At 41.0% G+C, this 15182-nt stretch overlaps 1 protein-coding gene and 1 pseudogene across 1 annotated transcript in view; one reads left to right on the top strand and one right to left on the bottom strand.

The window, feature by feature from the left end:
• Positions 1–15182, top strand: part of SYNJ2 (synaptojanin 2) — a 145141-nt gene that overhangs the window by 18597 nt on the left and 111362 nt on the right.
• On the bottom strand, positions 878–14722 carry LOC110208634 (heterogeneous nuclear ribonucleoprotein A1-like 2; annotated as a pseudogene).

Genomic DNA, 15182 nt, shown 5'->3' with positions numbered 1-15182 from the left:
TAGTGTACCTGTGGTGGCTGGGGGCTTTCTTTCAGCCATAGGAGAGAGAGTAGCCAAAGGGTCAGCAGCACCCATTAGATAGCATTTGCCTTGGTAACATGGGAACATTTTCAGCAGAGCTCTTTGGAGGGTAACCATTGTGTGCCTTCAAAGTAGGTGAAGATGCAAACAACCAGGAGTCTCCTATTTCAAAGAGACACCTGCTTGTACCCATATTTATGCAGAGTGACTAACCATTTATTATGACTGAAGAAGGCTTATTTCGCTGCAATGTGCTACTTTTATAGTTTATATAGAGAGGAATAACTGACTAAAACCTTTGTGGGCTGGTAACTTGTTTTAATGTAATGCAGGGTGAAATGCACATGCAGTTTATCCTTAAGATTTATTGGAAGCACATATGATCAATTGTATAAATTTATAAAAATACAGAGGGAGGAGAGATAGAGACAGAGAGATCCCCTATCCCACCTCACCGAAGACTGGATCTCTTTGGCTAGGTTCAAATTTTACTATAGAGTAAAGGGGTCTGCTTAGTTTTGGTGGGTCAATTCAGCAGACATTTCTGCTTTTAAAAAAAAGATATTTAGTCTCATGATGAGATTATTGCATTTAGCCATCAAAAACGTAAGTGCAAAAAAAAACCCCTTTGTTGGAATGTTTTGCACTTTCCACAGAACAGAAACTAAAATAACCTGTTTTACAATTAGTCATAAATACCATCTTGAAGTTTCCCCCCCATACATAAAAAGTCTTGCCTAAAACTTGTGTTCTCATAGTAGCAACTAGACCCTCCTGCTACTGTACTTGGCTAAGTTCACAAATCTGTTGTAACCTGTAGCTTCCTTTTCCACCAAACTTTCTTTCCTAACAGTAATTAAAATCTTTGGCCTCTGTCGTAACTACTGCTAACACTGGAATCACCATAACCACTTCCGTTATGTGGTTTGGCCAAATTGGTCCCTATAAGGGCCAGAGCTCTTGCTTCCAAATTTTTCTCCAATTATGGGACCAAAGTTTGAAGACTGATTGTAAGTTTCCAAAGGCATCGTGGCTTCTACCATTTTCCAGGCTGCTTCCATCATTGCTCAGTCCACTGTAGCCATCTCCACTTCTTCCATGTCCTCTACCATTACACCTGCCATCAAAACCACTATTACCACATCATGACCTAAGTTATTTTTTCCAAAGCTTCCTCTATGGCCATTACCAAAGCTCCCAAAGCTATTTCAGCCTCTTTGACCAGATGAACCATCGGCCATTTCTTGCTAACACAAGGCTTTCCTCACTTCACAGTTGTGGCCATTTGCAGTGTGGTATTTTTGAATGACAACCTTAGAGTCATGGTCATCAAAAGTCATAAAAACTAAACTCTTCTTCTTGTTCTTGTCTCCATGATTTCAGTTGCTTTAACCTTTCCATCCTGTTCAAAGTAGTCTTTGAAGTGATATTCCTCAATGTCTTCCTTAACACCACCCACAAAGGTCTTTCTCACAGTTAAATGTGCATCTGTTCTTTGGGAATCGTCTCAGGAAACAGCATTCTTTGAGTTCAACAACTCTGCCATCAACTTTGTGAGGCCTTGTGTTCCTGGCTGCGTTTCCTCTTCTGCTGCAGTATAGTTAACAAAACCTAAGCTTGAGCAATGCTTGCTGTTTGGATCCCTCATTACCACACAGCCATCGCTCGAAGTTGATCCTTAGACCCGATCTGTTGACTTGGAATTCAAGCCTCCTTGCCCTCATTGGACTTGTGGCATATACATTTCAGTGATCCTTTTTGGATGGCATGAAGGACAAAGAGGCAAACATTTCTCCTCTGAAGTGCTGAGGGAAGAAGATTAAGAAAGGCTAGGGCATGGCAGGAGATATAAGGGATTAGTAGACTGGAGAATGGTTTGGGGAAGGGAAAACATATGCCTTTACTCTACTTGGGCCATGAAACTTTTTGTGTTTGCTCTCTAATTAGCACAAGTACCCTTTGGAGAATCAGGTAAGATTCCTTGATGTATCTTTTTCTTTCCTTTTTTCTCTTTCCCCAATCTTCAAAGCCTTTTGGCTTCTGAGAGACTAGGGGAGGAAATAAAGCCAATTATTTTCATCTAGAAACAAAATACTTCTGTAAAAAGGCTTAGTCTGAATTGACAAGGATAGAAGGAAATAATCAATGGGAAGTAGCTCTATAATAGTGGATAGAGCATTATTAGAGCCAAGCTCTGCCAGTTATTAGCTCTGTGACTTTGGCCCAGTGAGCTCTGGTTTTATTGTCTGTAAAATGGGTATAGATACTGGCATCCCTGCCTAACCATTATTGTGGAGATCAAATGAGGTAATATAATGTATTTAAAGTATAAAAGACAGTATAAACATCAGCTGCAGTCATCCTTTCTCACCTCTCTTCTGCGTATGTGTTGAGGGTACCACTAATCATTTCAGTCACCTAGATCTGCAATTTTGGAGTCACCCTTGACTCCTCATATCTTCACATATCAAATCAGTTCTGTTTTCACAACATCTCTCATATTTGTCCTTTTCTCTGCCTTCACACATTCACTGTCAGCCATCACTTCTTGCCTGGACTATTGCGATAGCCTCCTCTCTCTAATCCAATCTAGCCTCCCAATAGCTGCCAAAGTGAGTGTTCTTCCTAAAGCATACGTGTGACCGTTTCACTTTGTCACTTCCCATGCAACAGAGTCCAATGACTCCCTATTGCTTATAGCATCAAATACAAACTTTTCCATTTGGTATTTAAATCCTATCCTAACCTAGCTTCACTCTGCAGGTCCAAGTTTCTTATATCTTCATATACTGTACAGTACAGCCAGACTGGCCCTGGCTCTTTATTCACACAATATATTCAATTTCCTATCTCTTTGCTTTAGCACAAGCTAGCTCCCCATGTCTGGAATGCACTCTTTCTTCATCTCCAGCTCTTAAAATCTCTAATTTTCTTCAAAGCCTATATAAGCAGCCTTTTCTGATACATTCCTCCTGTTGCTGCTTTCAACTTGATTATTTATTGTTATTATCTTGTAATTTTTATCATTTATTGTGTATATACTGTGTATTTTGCCTATACCATGTTTGTTATTTATTTCATATACACTAAAATAGGTACATATTATCTTCCTTGATGTTTAAGAATAAACTATTTTATGTTTTTCTTTATATCCCCAGTACCTGGCACACTTAATAGTTAAAACTTAGTTAAAACTAAGAGTGAACTCAGGACATGGCCTTTAAAATAATCATTATTTAGTGAGCTGAGGTTAATGTTCATATTGTCTTTAAAGTAGCCTTAATTTCCACTGCGTTATGGTGATGCAAGCATTTAGTTGAATTGTCAAAGGAGGACTTCGGTTAGAGCTCTTTTTCCCTGTTGATTTCCATGAGTGTCAGTAGGCATGGCAAATGCCATAATCAGCCGTGGTCTTATTGTGGTAGAGGCTGATGAGTCAAGACTCTTTGGCCTGACAGATTTTTTTGGTTAGCATTAAATCTTATTTTTTTCATACAGGAAACAAAACCTTCCACCCTGTGGTAGAAGTATGTGCAAGCTCTGTCCACTTCACACACCCTTCCTATCTTGAAATTCTACTTAACCCTGACTAGTTTTTAGTTAATGTATATTTCAAAGGCCCAACTGAAAATTAGCACACCTTAGAAGGGAGCCGGCCAGGTGGAATGAACCCAGGCTTTTGAAGCCAGTTTACCAAAGTGAGCATTCCGATCCCCATCTTCTTTCCTTTGCTGACCCCTCAATAAAGAGGAGCTACAACACCAATTTTTCAATAAAAGTCTGAAGATTTGAAAAAATAACCTCCCCCACACTCTAACACAGGTAATTAGGCTCCCAGAAGCTCCAGTGTTTCCCTGTTGTCTCTAGAAAAAAAGTACAAATAATGTTGTTTGGCATTTAAAGCCAGCATAATCTACTTCTAGTCTACTTTTTCCCAGACTCATTCCACATTATTCCACTCTGTGTAGTCCGGTCACCCTAGCTTATTTGCTGTTCCCCACTGGCAAAATTCTATTACTTGCTGTTCCCTATTTATGGGATTCTTTCCTCATCTCCATATCCTTGCATAGATAGCTCCTTGGGTCTGGAATGCACTCCCCCTCACATCAGTCTCTCAGAATCCGTAGCTCCCTTTAAGGCCTTCTACATTAATCTTTTCTTGATGTTCCAGTTACAAATGTCTCCCTCCCAGAAATTACTTTGTATTTAATTGGTATACATTTTGTATTTACTTTTCTGTCTATGTATCATTTCCCTTCAATAGAATATAAACTCCTTGAGGTCAGTGACTTCTAAATTCTTATCTTTAAATCCCAGGAGCCTAGCATTTTGTGCCTAGCCCACAGTGGGCTTTTAATAAGTATTTGTTGTTGTTTATCCTTTATTTTCAAAGAGGACCATGACATCTGGGAGGTGATGCCAAGATATGCAAGTGAATTTAATTTGAATGAGGGAAGGCTGTGCAAAATCACCAGCCTCACTTTCTCCTCCAAGCCATCTGGGTCCAGCGGCAAGCTATATATAGATCAGGACAACTGGTGATGGCCCAGGATACAGTGGGAGACCTTGGCCTTTTCAAGCTAAGGTCTTTTCCAGGTCTCAGTTTGACCGAGGCAGCAGCCATTCAGTGATTAAGGCCAAGTAAGAAATGAGGCAGAGAATGGCCTCTTTACCTAGTTAAAAAAAAAAATCCCAGAAGCCTAGCATTGTGCCCGGCACATAGTAGGTACTTACTTAATAAGTGCTTACTGAGCACCCTTCTCCTTCCTTTTTTAAAGGCATTTTGACATAGATGCAGTAAAATTGATGATCTGTGTAAAACTGCTGATTGAGCAGTGGGCAGTTTACAAGCATGCATCACCAGGTAGTGTGACCAGGAGGACTCGGTCATAGTAAGGGTACGTGTGGTACCCAGAGGTTGCAGCAAGGCAGTTAGTTGCTGGGAGTTGAGGTTAGCAATGTGGCTTAAGCAGCACAAAGCTGGAACAGGCAGCAGGTCAGGAAACTAGGACAGACAGAATGGAAAAGTAATCTAGGGCACCAGCAGTCAGACTGAATTGAACCTGATACTGCCACACACCTATGGGCTCAGCCAGAAGCTTCTTATGTACAGGACTTACATGGCTAGAGCAGAACCTAGTCCCAGGGAACACGTTGCCTGAACAAGAAAGCGTGTAGGAGATGAGGTTGGATATCTCTGTTTCAGAAACTGACATAGAAACAGTGGGAATTATGTTGCATTTGAACAAGCCTCTTTTGTCTATGTGCTAATAGGTGATCAAAAGTGGATATGTTTTCCCCTGGTTTTTCGACAGCACCAGATGCATGGTAATAGAACACACAATACTTTACAGTTTATGAAAGGCATTGTGCACTAAGAACCCCATGAAGTATTAAGATTTATTGTTCCCACTTTACAGACGATAAAAGTAAGGCTCACTGAAGCTAAAGGACTTGTTTTTTAATCTAGTAATTGGCAGAACTGAAGCTTGAATCTCAACCTTCTGACCTTAAATCTAGCATTCTTTTTTTTTTTTGGTGAGGAAATTGGGGTTAAGTGACTTGCCCAGGGTCACAAAGCTAGTAAGTGTCTAGTGTCTGAGGCAGGATTTGAACATAAATCCAGCATTCTTTGTGACACTTTGCTATCTTCCTGCAAACAGACCATCACACTAATTACACTAGTTTGCTGAGAGATTTAGAGGTAGATGCTAAGAGAGATACAACAAATTTAGTACACAATTATTTACTATTCTTTTATCTCTTCAGTCATTCCACAAGTATTTGTTAAATATCTTTGTGTGCCAAGGGGCAGCTAGGTAGAGTGTCCAGCCTGAAGCCAGGAAGACTTATCTTCCTGAGTTTGATGCTAGCCTCAGATACTTACTAGCTGTGTGACCCTGGACAAGTCACTTAACCCCATTTGCTTCAGTTCTGTAAAATGAGCTTGAGAAGAAAATGGCAAACCACTCCAGTATCTTTGCCAAGAAACCCAAATGGGGTCACGAAGAGTTGGACACCACTGAACAACCATGATGTGCCAGGCACTATGCTAGATGCTAGGGAGAAAAAGTACAAATAGTGAAACCATCCCACTTGGAAAGAGTTTGCATTCAAATAGGGGAAATCATGAGTATATGCATGCATGGCACATATATAAGTTAATAAATACAAATATATACAAACTATTTACAAAATACAAGGTAGTTTGGGAGGAAGGGCAGTGGAAGATAAGAGATCAGGAAGGGCATCATGCAAAAGTTGATGCTTGAGCTGCATCTTAAAGGAAGACAGGGCAGAGGTAAGGAAAGAGTGAATTCCAAGCAAGTGAGATGGTCAACGAAAAGGTACAGAGATGAGAAATGGAGTATCAGTGTGTGAGGAATAGAGAGGGAGGCCAGTTTTTGCCTGGATCGAAGAGGGTGGGAGGAACAGTAATGTCCAATGGGGCTGAGAGGATAGATTGGTCAGGTTGTACAGGGCTTTCAAAGCTAAACACAAGAGTTTGTATTTTATGCTAGAGGTAAGTAGGAGGCCAGTGGAATTGGTTGACTTAGGGGAGTCACATGGTCAGATTTGAATTTAAGTAAAATGACTTTGACAGCAGTATGCAGGTGGACTGTTTAGTGTTTTTATTCCATTAGGGGTCCTATGTCTCTTTGAACTCTCGTAGAGCATGGACTCCATTTTCTGTAATTTTATCTGTGTGTCCTTTCACACAGTTGCAGAAGCAATTAGATGTTTGATTTCTGAAGCTGAAGCTAATCTGGGGTGAGCCAGAGAAAATACTCTGTAGCCTATTTCCTCGTTGAAATGTGGGGCATTAATAGCTTTTTGGCAGGTTGCTTCAGCAGTTGTGTCAGTAAAACATTCTTTCCATTTGCTCGGAGTCAACCATTTAGCTGTTTTGTGATTGATGCATCTGAGGGGCCGTGTGGTATGATGGAAGGAGCACTGGGTTGGGCGTTTAGCAAATCTAGATTCAGGTTCCTACTGGTTTTGTGACCTTGGTCACAAACTTGACCATTCAGTGCCTCATTTACTTCCTCAATAAAATGAGAAGGTTGTACTGCATGTTCTTCAAAATCCTCTTTAGTTCTGACATTCTGTTTTTTTGTTTTGTTTTTGCTAGGCAGTGGGGTTAAGTGACTTGTCCAGGGTCACACAGCTAGCTGGTGTCAAGTGTCTGAGGTCACATTTGAACTCAGGTCCTTCTGACTCCAGGGCCAATGCTCTATCCACTGCATCACCTGGCTGCCCCAAGTTCTGACATTCTGCAACTACAAGACAGCTAGGGGTGCTATGGACTGAAGCCAGGAAGATCTGAGTTCAAATTCAGCCTCAGACACTTACTAGTTGTGTGACCCTAAGCAAGTCACTTACTCTATTTGCCTCAGTTTCCTTTACTGTAAAATGAGCGTAATAATATTTATTTAAAAAAATGCTTAATAGTGCCTGACACAAAGTAGACACTACATAAATGTTTATTCCCTTCCCTTTCCTATGAATGTTATATGGGCAAATCTAGTGTTTTGAATTGAATAAGTAGTTAATTGAATAAGTGGTTTTTCCCCAGTTTTCTGGTTCCTCAGTTGAAGATAGAACACAACACAGGCTTTCTTTCAACACACTATTAAAACACATTAAACTCTTTAGCAATGAAAAAAAAAATTTGGAGGATAATTCCTATGCCTGTTTACTTCCCAAAAAGGTATGTTGGCACAGTCTTAAGATACAGGTCCAACGGATTTCTTTTAAAAATCTATAAGGCAATTTGATCTGACTTATTATTATTATTTTTTAATTTTTGGCCTACTTGTTCTGTTGCTGCCTCATGTTGATTTTTAATGTATTGCTGCTAGAGCTTTGAATTTCTTTGCCATCATCTTTTGCCACTAGCAGCAAGCCTGTTTATTTCAAGAGTCCCCTTCTTGGGGGCAGCTAGGTGGCCCAGTGGATAGAGCACTAGCCCTGAATTCAGGAGTACCTGAGTTCAAATACAGCCTCAGACACATAACACTAGCTGTGTGACCCTGGGCAAGTCACTTAACCCCGTTGCCTAGCAAAAAAAAAAAAATATATATATATATATATATACACACACACATATCTTAGGGGCAGCTAGGTGGCGCAGTGGATAGAGCACCGGCCCTGAAGTCAGGAGGACCTGAGTTCAAATGTGGCCTCAGAACAAACACTTGACACTTACTAGCTGTGTGACCCTGGGGAAGTCACCTAACCCTGTTTGCCTCAGTTTCTTCACCTGTCAAATGATTTGGAGAAGGAAGTGGCAAACCACTCCAGTAGCTTTGCCAAGAAAACCCCAAATAGGGGTAGGGCATGGCTGAAATGACTGAATAACAACACTACTTAGCCCAGGACTGTCATGTGTCCTATAGCCTTCCTAGGGGTCTAAAGTACATCTGTGTACAGCCAGATGTGCTGAATTCTACTCAGGTCAGAGGTTTGAGGACTGGAAGAAAGGGATGTAAGGGATGTAAAGCTGACCCCTCCCTTTTTCTGTCATCCAGCCATCATTTTTTAAGCACTTATTATCACCCAGGTACTGTGTTTAGCACTGGGAATACAAAGAAAGGCAAAAACAAGGTCCCGGAGACAGTTTCGTGGAATTCATATTTTATGGGGGGAGGCAATATGCAAAAAAAAATTGTACATCCGTGATATATCCAGTGCAAATAGAAGGCAATTGGGGTTAAGTGACTTGCGCAGGGTGACATAGCTAGTAAGTGTCAAGTGTTTGGTCTGAGGACAGATTTGAACTCAGTCCTCTGGACTTCAGGGCTGGTACTCTATCCACTGTGACACTTAGCTGCCCCTAGGCTGACTCTTGAGGGAAGGAAGCCAAGAGCTAGAATTGAGGAGGGAGAGAATTCTAGGCATGGAAAGATTGGGAATTGGGAGGGAGTATTATGTGTAAAGTACAGCAAGAAGGCCAAGCTGATGAATTGTAGAGCATGCGGAGGGAAGGAAAGCATGAGAAGAGTGCAAAGGTAAGAAAGGGGCCAGGTTGTGAAGGCCTTTAAATGCCAAAGAGAATTTTATATTTGACCCTGGAAATAGGGAGCCACTGGGATTTATTGTGTAGTGGGGTGACATCACAGACAGACCTGTATTTTAGGAAGGTCGCTTTGACAGCTGAATGGAATGGGGAGAGAGCTGTGGCTGGGAGACCAACCAGAAGGCATTGCAATGATCTAGGCATGAGGTGATGAGGACTTGTAGCTGGGGGTAGTGTGAGTGGAGAAAAGGGGATTTATACGGGAGACGTTGTAAAGGTGGGAACATCAAAACTCAGCAACAGATTGGATATGGTAGAGGGGGACAACAGCTAATTAATGATACAACCAGGGCTTCATGGCCAATACTTTCTTCATTATATTGCTTAAATCATACACCAAAAACAAAGATCTTCTTTTTGGGAATATGAGCCTAACTTTTTTTTCCTTTTAAATAGTTTTTTTTTCTAATTGCATGTAAAGACAATTTTTAACATTCATTTTTTTAAATAAAATTGAGCTCCAAAATAAAGTACTATTAAAAAAAATAATCATGGGATGATGCAGTGGATAGAGCATTGGCCCTGGAATCAGGACAACCTGAGTTTAAATCTGGCCTCAGACACATAAAGCTCACTAGCTGTGGGACGCTGGGCAAGTCACTTAACCCCAATTGCCTCACACACATACACACACAGACACACACACACACACAAAAGATTTTTAAAAATAATTAAAAAAGGGAAAAAAGAAATAAAATTTTGAGTTCAAATTTTCTCCCTTTCTGCCTTCCTTCCCTCCTCCCTAAGATGGTAAACAATTTGACGTAGATTATATATGTGCAATCAGATGAAAAACAGATCAAAAGGAAGAAACTATGAAAAAAATAAAGGAAGTGAAAATAGTATGCTTCAATCTACATTCAGACTCCATCAGTTCTTTCTATGAGCCTAACTTGTGCAGAGAGGTGTCGTTCTAAGGTGGTTGCCATTTATTGGCTCCGATTGTACGAAGAGTGTAAATTTCCTTTTGCTCTTGGTACTCCACCAGTTTCTGGGCTGTGCTCATTACTGCTGCTGCCTTGCATCATTTATCCGGCATAGTGGTTTTTGCCTTGCTATTTCCCACAGGGTAATTTTTGTGGTTGGTGGTTTTTGCACAGCTAGGAGTATGGGAAGGCACACCTTTACATAAGGCTTCACGGGAGCTGTTTGTTGGTTTTGGGTTAATTGCCCAGGCCTCTTTTCCACAAAGAAGTTTTGTTTTGTATTTTGCTTAGCAACCTTTGCTAAGAGTTGCCTTTTTGAAGAGCTGTGTTTGCTCCCAACTAATAGAGGTTCATTGAGTATCCCTCCACCTGCTACTCTGATTTACTCAAAGGTAGCACTTGTGGAGGCTGTTATCTTAATCTTTTGGAGCCTTCTGTCCTCCAGGGACAGTGAAATGCAAGAAGATAGTTTAATGTTCTGGGTGAGAACTTGCTTGCAAATCATTTCCCACAGTCTCTTCTCTTTTGTTTTTTTTGCAGACTCCTCCTATTTTATTATGTGTTGCTACCTTTGGGCCGAGCATAGCTAGCATTTGTCTGCTTTAGAAAGGAGAAGCCATCAGAGCATCTCATTGCAGAAAACCTTATTAAAGGCAAAATCACATTTGTTTTGTCTTTGTATTGATCTGGGCTGGGTGCCTGCTGAATAGGAGACTTGGTCCAACTCTGCTTTACACATATTAGGATATTATTAGCGTTTAGAAATTAGGGCATAGTGGAAAGGGTCAGAAGAGAACTTGGTTCAAATCTGGCTTTCAGCACTTGCTAGCTGGGTCATTCTTGGAAAAGCATTTAGTCTCTGATCATGGAGATACAGTAATAATACCTGTAGTACCTACATTGAATTGTTGCAGAGATGAAATGAGGTAATACAATTCATTTTTAATAAGTATTCACTAAGTGCCTGTGATGTGCAAGGCCGAAGATTCAAAGACAAAATAAAACATTTTCTGCCCTTAAAAAGCTTATACTTTACTGGGGGGGAAATGTGTCATGTACATAGATAAACAAATGCAGAAGAGATACAAAGTATTTCAGAAGGGGAAAGAGAGTACCATTGGGAGAAGGGGGAAATCAGGAATGGACTCCTGTAGGAGGTGGCACCCAAGTTGAATTTTAAAGGGAAGGGAGTATTCCAGAGGCTACAGTGAAGAGGGAAAACGCTGAGGCATGTGGAGTGTGGGGGACAGTCTAAGCAAAGTCTCAGAGGTAGGAAGTGGAATGGGATCTTTGGGAAAAAGCATGTAGGTCAGTTTGGCTTTGCCATAGAGTTGGTGAGGGGGAGGAATGTGAAATAATCCTAGAAAGATCTGTTGGGAGCTAGATCTGAAGGGCTTTAAATGCCAAGCTGAGGACTTCATATTGTATCTTAGAAGAGGGAGTTTCTTTTTTTCTTGTTTTAATTTTTTTAAAATTAATAAACATTTATTTTCTCCCTCTATTGGAAAAAAAAAGAAAATTAAAATCCTAAGAAACATTAATAGTGAAGCAAAACAGATCACTACATCTCCAGTAGAGTTAACCTACTGTCACTTGGTCCCCATGGACTAGGGGGCCTGACCAAAGCCCCCCAGTTAGTCACTTTCCCCTTGTCTGAGGGGTCTTCCAGGAATGGGCCACCATTACCAGCTTGTGTAATGCAGATGAACCTTGGCTAAGCCTTTAATTATGTAAACTTTCTTATGCTTCAGCTATCTTCTCTAAGGAATTGTAGTATGACTCAGTTGATGAATAGGGAAAGAGAAAATCAAAAATGTAAAAGAGAATGGGTTTAGTTCTGCCAGAGAATGGGGAAAACCAATAACATTTTATTTCATGTCCTATCAGTTCCCTGAAACTCCTAGCAGTAAAATAATCCTCAGCAAAATTGCAAAGACTTAGTACTAGTTTAAAGGAAGACCAGGAAAGGCTTAGCAACCATGTTGCTTGTGAATTGAGGTATTGAGAGATATTTTTTTTTCAGCTTAAAATATGTGGAGGTAATAGCAAGCAAATAAATGAACAGTCTGTACCTGGAGTCTCTTCTCTGATTCCTAAAGTGAGTTTCCATAGCTATCCTGTCTGTGGGTCCATTTGACCCAGTGCTCCCCAAGCAAACGTTGTCAGCTTTACTAGACAAGAAGATGAATATGTGGAATTTCCCTCTCCTCTAAAGGTATTTTGCCTAATGAATATGTGGAATTTCCCTTTCTTCCATAAAGATATTTAGCCTAGAGTTCCCTAACTTCAGAAATTGACTTGACTCTTATCAGGCTTCTGGGAGGTGGAAAGGGAGTAGCTAGTGTGATATCTTAGAAAAATTTCCAAACAGGCATTTTTTGACTTGAGCGTCTTCCCACTTCCTTTCTTTGTCTAGAGATATCTGGATGGTACAGTGGATAGCGCACTGGACCTGGAGTTAGGAAGACCTGGGTTCAAATATCTAGCTGTGTGACCATGGGTGAATCACTTAGCCTCTGTTTACCTCAGTTTCCTCATTTGCAAAATGAGGAACGAACCACCTACTAACCTGGGTAGTTGTGAGGAGAAAATGATTTAATATTTCCAAACATTAATTTACCATATAAATGCTCACAATTATTATTTTCTATTTCCTTCTGACATCTGCTTAAGCTCCCTATGATAAGCCCTCTGGGCCTCCAAGTCAGTCTATCTTCTCCTTTGTCTCTTTTCCAATTCCCATAGCTTAGAGTTGGGTTCAAAGTTAATTCATTAAACTAATTTATATAACTATGTGAATGAAAGAGCTTCTTCATCTTTCAAGGCCTTAACTCAAGATAAATTAATAGTGAAGAATGGCCTGTCTTAGGGACCCCAACTCCCAGTGGCTGGAGGAGGATGTACCATCAGCCAAAAGAGACGGAGTTCCAAGGAGTGGGAGCTAGCCATGGTTCCCTAGGTCCTCCTAGATTTTTTAGATAACTAATGGCACAAGATTGGTTGTGCCATTGGGGTGGGAAGGACTTTGAGGGAATGAAAATGCCTTCAACTCTCCAATCAAAAACTGTCTCCTTTGCAATTCTATTTTTGGCTTTTATCTGCCTCTGTCTTACGGTGTTCTCTTCCCATGCCTTTGCTGAGGTAACATAGGATGTAAGGTGCTCTAACTTGGGGTTATGAGCCTGATTTCTTGCTAGTCAAATCAATAAATTATGCATTAAGCACCTACTGTATGCCAGGTACTGGGGCTACAAAGACAATAACTAAAAAAACCTACTCTCTAGGAGCTTAGATTGTATTGGGGAAGGGTGAGAGAACTACCCCTAATGTACATAAGAAAGTAAATACAAAGTGGATACAAGGTAATTTTAAGGTTGGGGAGGACACTAGCAGCTGAGAAGATTAGGAAAGTTCTCATGTACCAACTGGTCCCTGAGCTGAGTTTTGAAAGAATCTAGGAATTCTAAGAACAGGGAGTACATTCCAGGCATAAGGGACAGTGACAAACAGTGCTAACGCATGAAGATGGAAGATGAAAAGTCATGGGTGATGAATTGCAAGAAAGACAGTTTCACTGGACCATGGAATAAAAGTAGGGGAATAGAGATACATGTTATAAGACTGGGAAGGTAAGTTGAAGCAGGGTGCTGAAGGGCTTTATATGCCATGCAAAGGAGTTTGTATTTGAGCCTACAGGTGATTAATAGTGAGTTATTTAAGTTTATTGAGATTCAGAGGGACTTGTCAGATTGTGCTTTGTTTCTGATCTCAAGATTAGGAATATCACTGTGGCAGCTTTGGGGAAGGTGGATTGGAGACGGAAGAGGGTTGATATAGGAAGCCAGTTAGGAAACCATTGCAGTAATCTAGGTGAGAAGCATGGAGTGTGTGTGTGTGTGTGTGTGTGTGTGTGTGTGTGTGTGTGTGTGAGATTTAGTGGAATAGGGTTTGTTTTTTTGGGAGGGGCAATTGGGGTTAAGTGACTTGCCCAGGGTCACACACAGCTAGGAAGTGTCAAGTGTTTGGTCTGAGACTGGATTTGAACTGAGATCCTCCTGACTTCAGGGACAGTGCTTTATCCACTGCGCCACCTAGCTGCCCGTGTGTGTGTGTGTGTGTGTGTGTGTGTGTGTGTGTGTGTGTGTGTGTGTGATTTAAAGAAGACCTGTGGGAGAGATGTTGGAGATACCCTACGATCAAAAAGACTTGACATTTGAATATGGTGTTGGGGTGGGGGAAGGGCATAGTGAGGGAGAGAATAAAAGTTAGTGATTCTATTGGTTGCCATTCTGGATGACCTCTCACTAAGGCTGTGCATTTCAAAAAGCTTTTTTTTTTCTCCTTTACTCTTTATCTGTCCTTTGGTTCTTAGCTTTTAGTGGAAAGTCTGAGTTCTCTCTTTGGCATTTAGTATTTTTTGAGGTTATCTTCCTTGTACGTAACAGAACTTGATGTGATGTTTTCCATTTGCCCCACTGACAGCAAAGTTGGCCTTTCTGTTCTTTTGTTGTTTCTTGTTTCTGTTTTTAAGCCAGGTAATCTCTTTGGGTTTTGGGGGCAGCAATTGTTAATGGTCCCGACAGGGGCCTGCTCACAGAGAGTCAGTGGGTATAGGATTTGAGTAACTGAGCCTAGGATTACCGTCTGCCCCAGAATTGGCAGAGCGTGGGGGAGGCAGGAGGGAGAAGTATGCCATTCTTCTTCTTATCTGCAGACTACCTATTTTCTCCCCTGATACATTGTAGGTGAATTAAAACTGAATTGAAGGATTAAATCACCAGCCCTTATTTCTTTCTGAAGGAGGGCCCAAAATGGTTAATAATGAATCAATCCCCTTCTTTATGAACATATGGCATGTGCTTGTGTTACAGTGTGAGCCCACAGTATGAGGCCCAGGAGGAGTCTGCTCCCGCGGTCTGAAGAAAAGAGTCAGGGTGGAGCAGGCAGTATTGGGATTTACCTCTCCCTTTCCTTAGAAGCAGGTCTGGGTTTCTAAACATCCAGCCGCTCAGGAGAATTTCCTGTCACTTTGCCGCACTCTAATTTACCATCATAAAAAACCCTCCACCCGTTTTGTGCTATTGTCTGGTTTCTCTTTTTTTCCTTTTCCTTTTTTCCCCCTTTCAGAGTGGGAGGGAAGCCAGATGGAACACACT

The sequence above is a fragment of the Phascolarctos cinereus genome, unplaced genomic scaffold (genome assembly GCF_003287225.1).
Source record: "Phascolarctos cinereus isolate Bilbo 61053 unplaced genomic scaffold, phaCin_HiC Scaffold_5;HRSCAF=322, whole genome shotgun sequence".
Taxonomy (NCBI): Eukaryota; Metazoa; Chordata; class Mammalia; order Diprotodontia; family Phascolarctidae; genus Phascolarctos; species Phascolarctos cinereus.
Note: the sequence above shows the minus strand (reverse complement) of the source record. Positions and strands in the feature narration are given on the sequence as shown.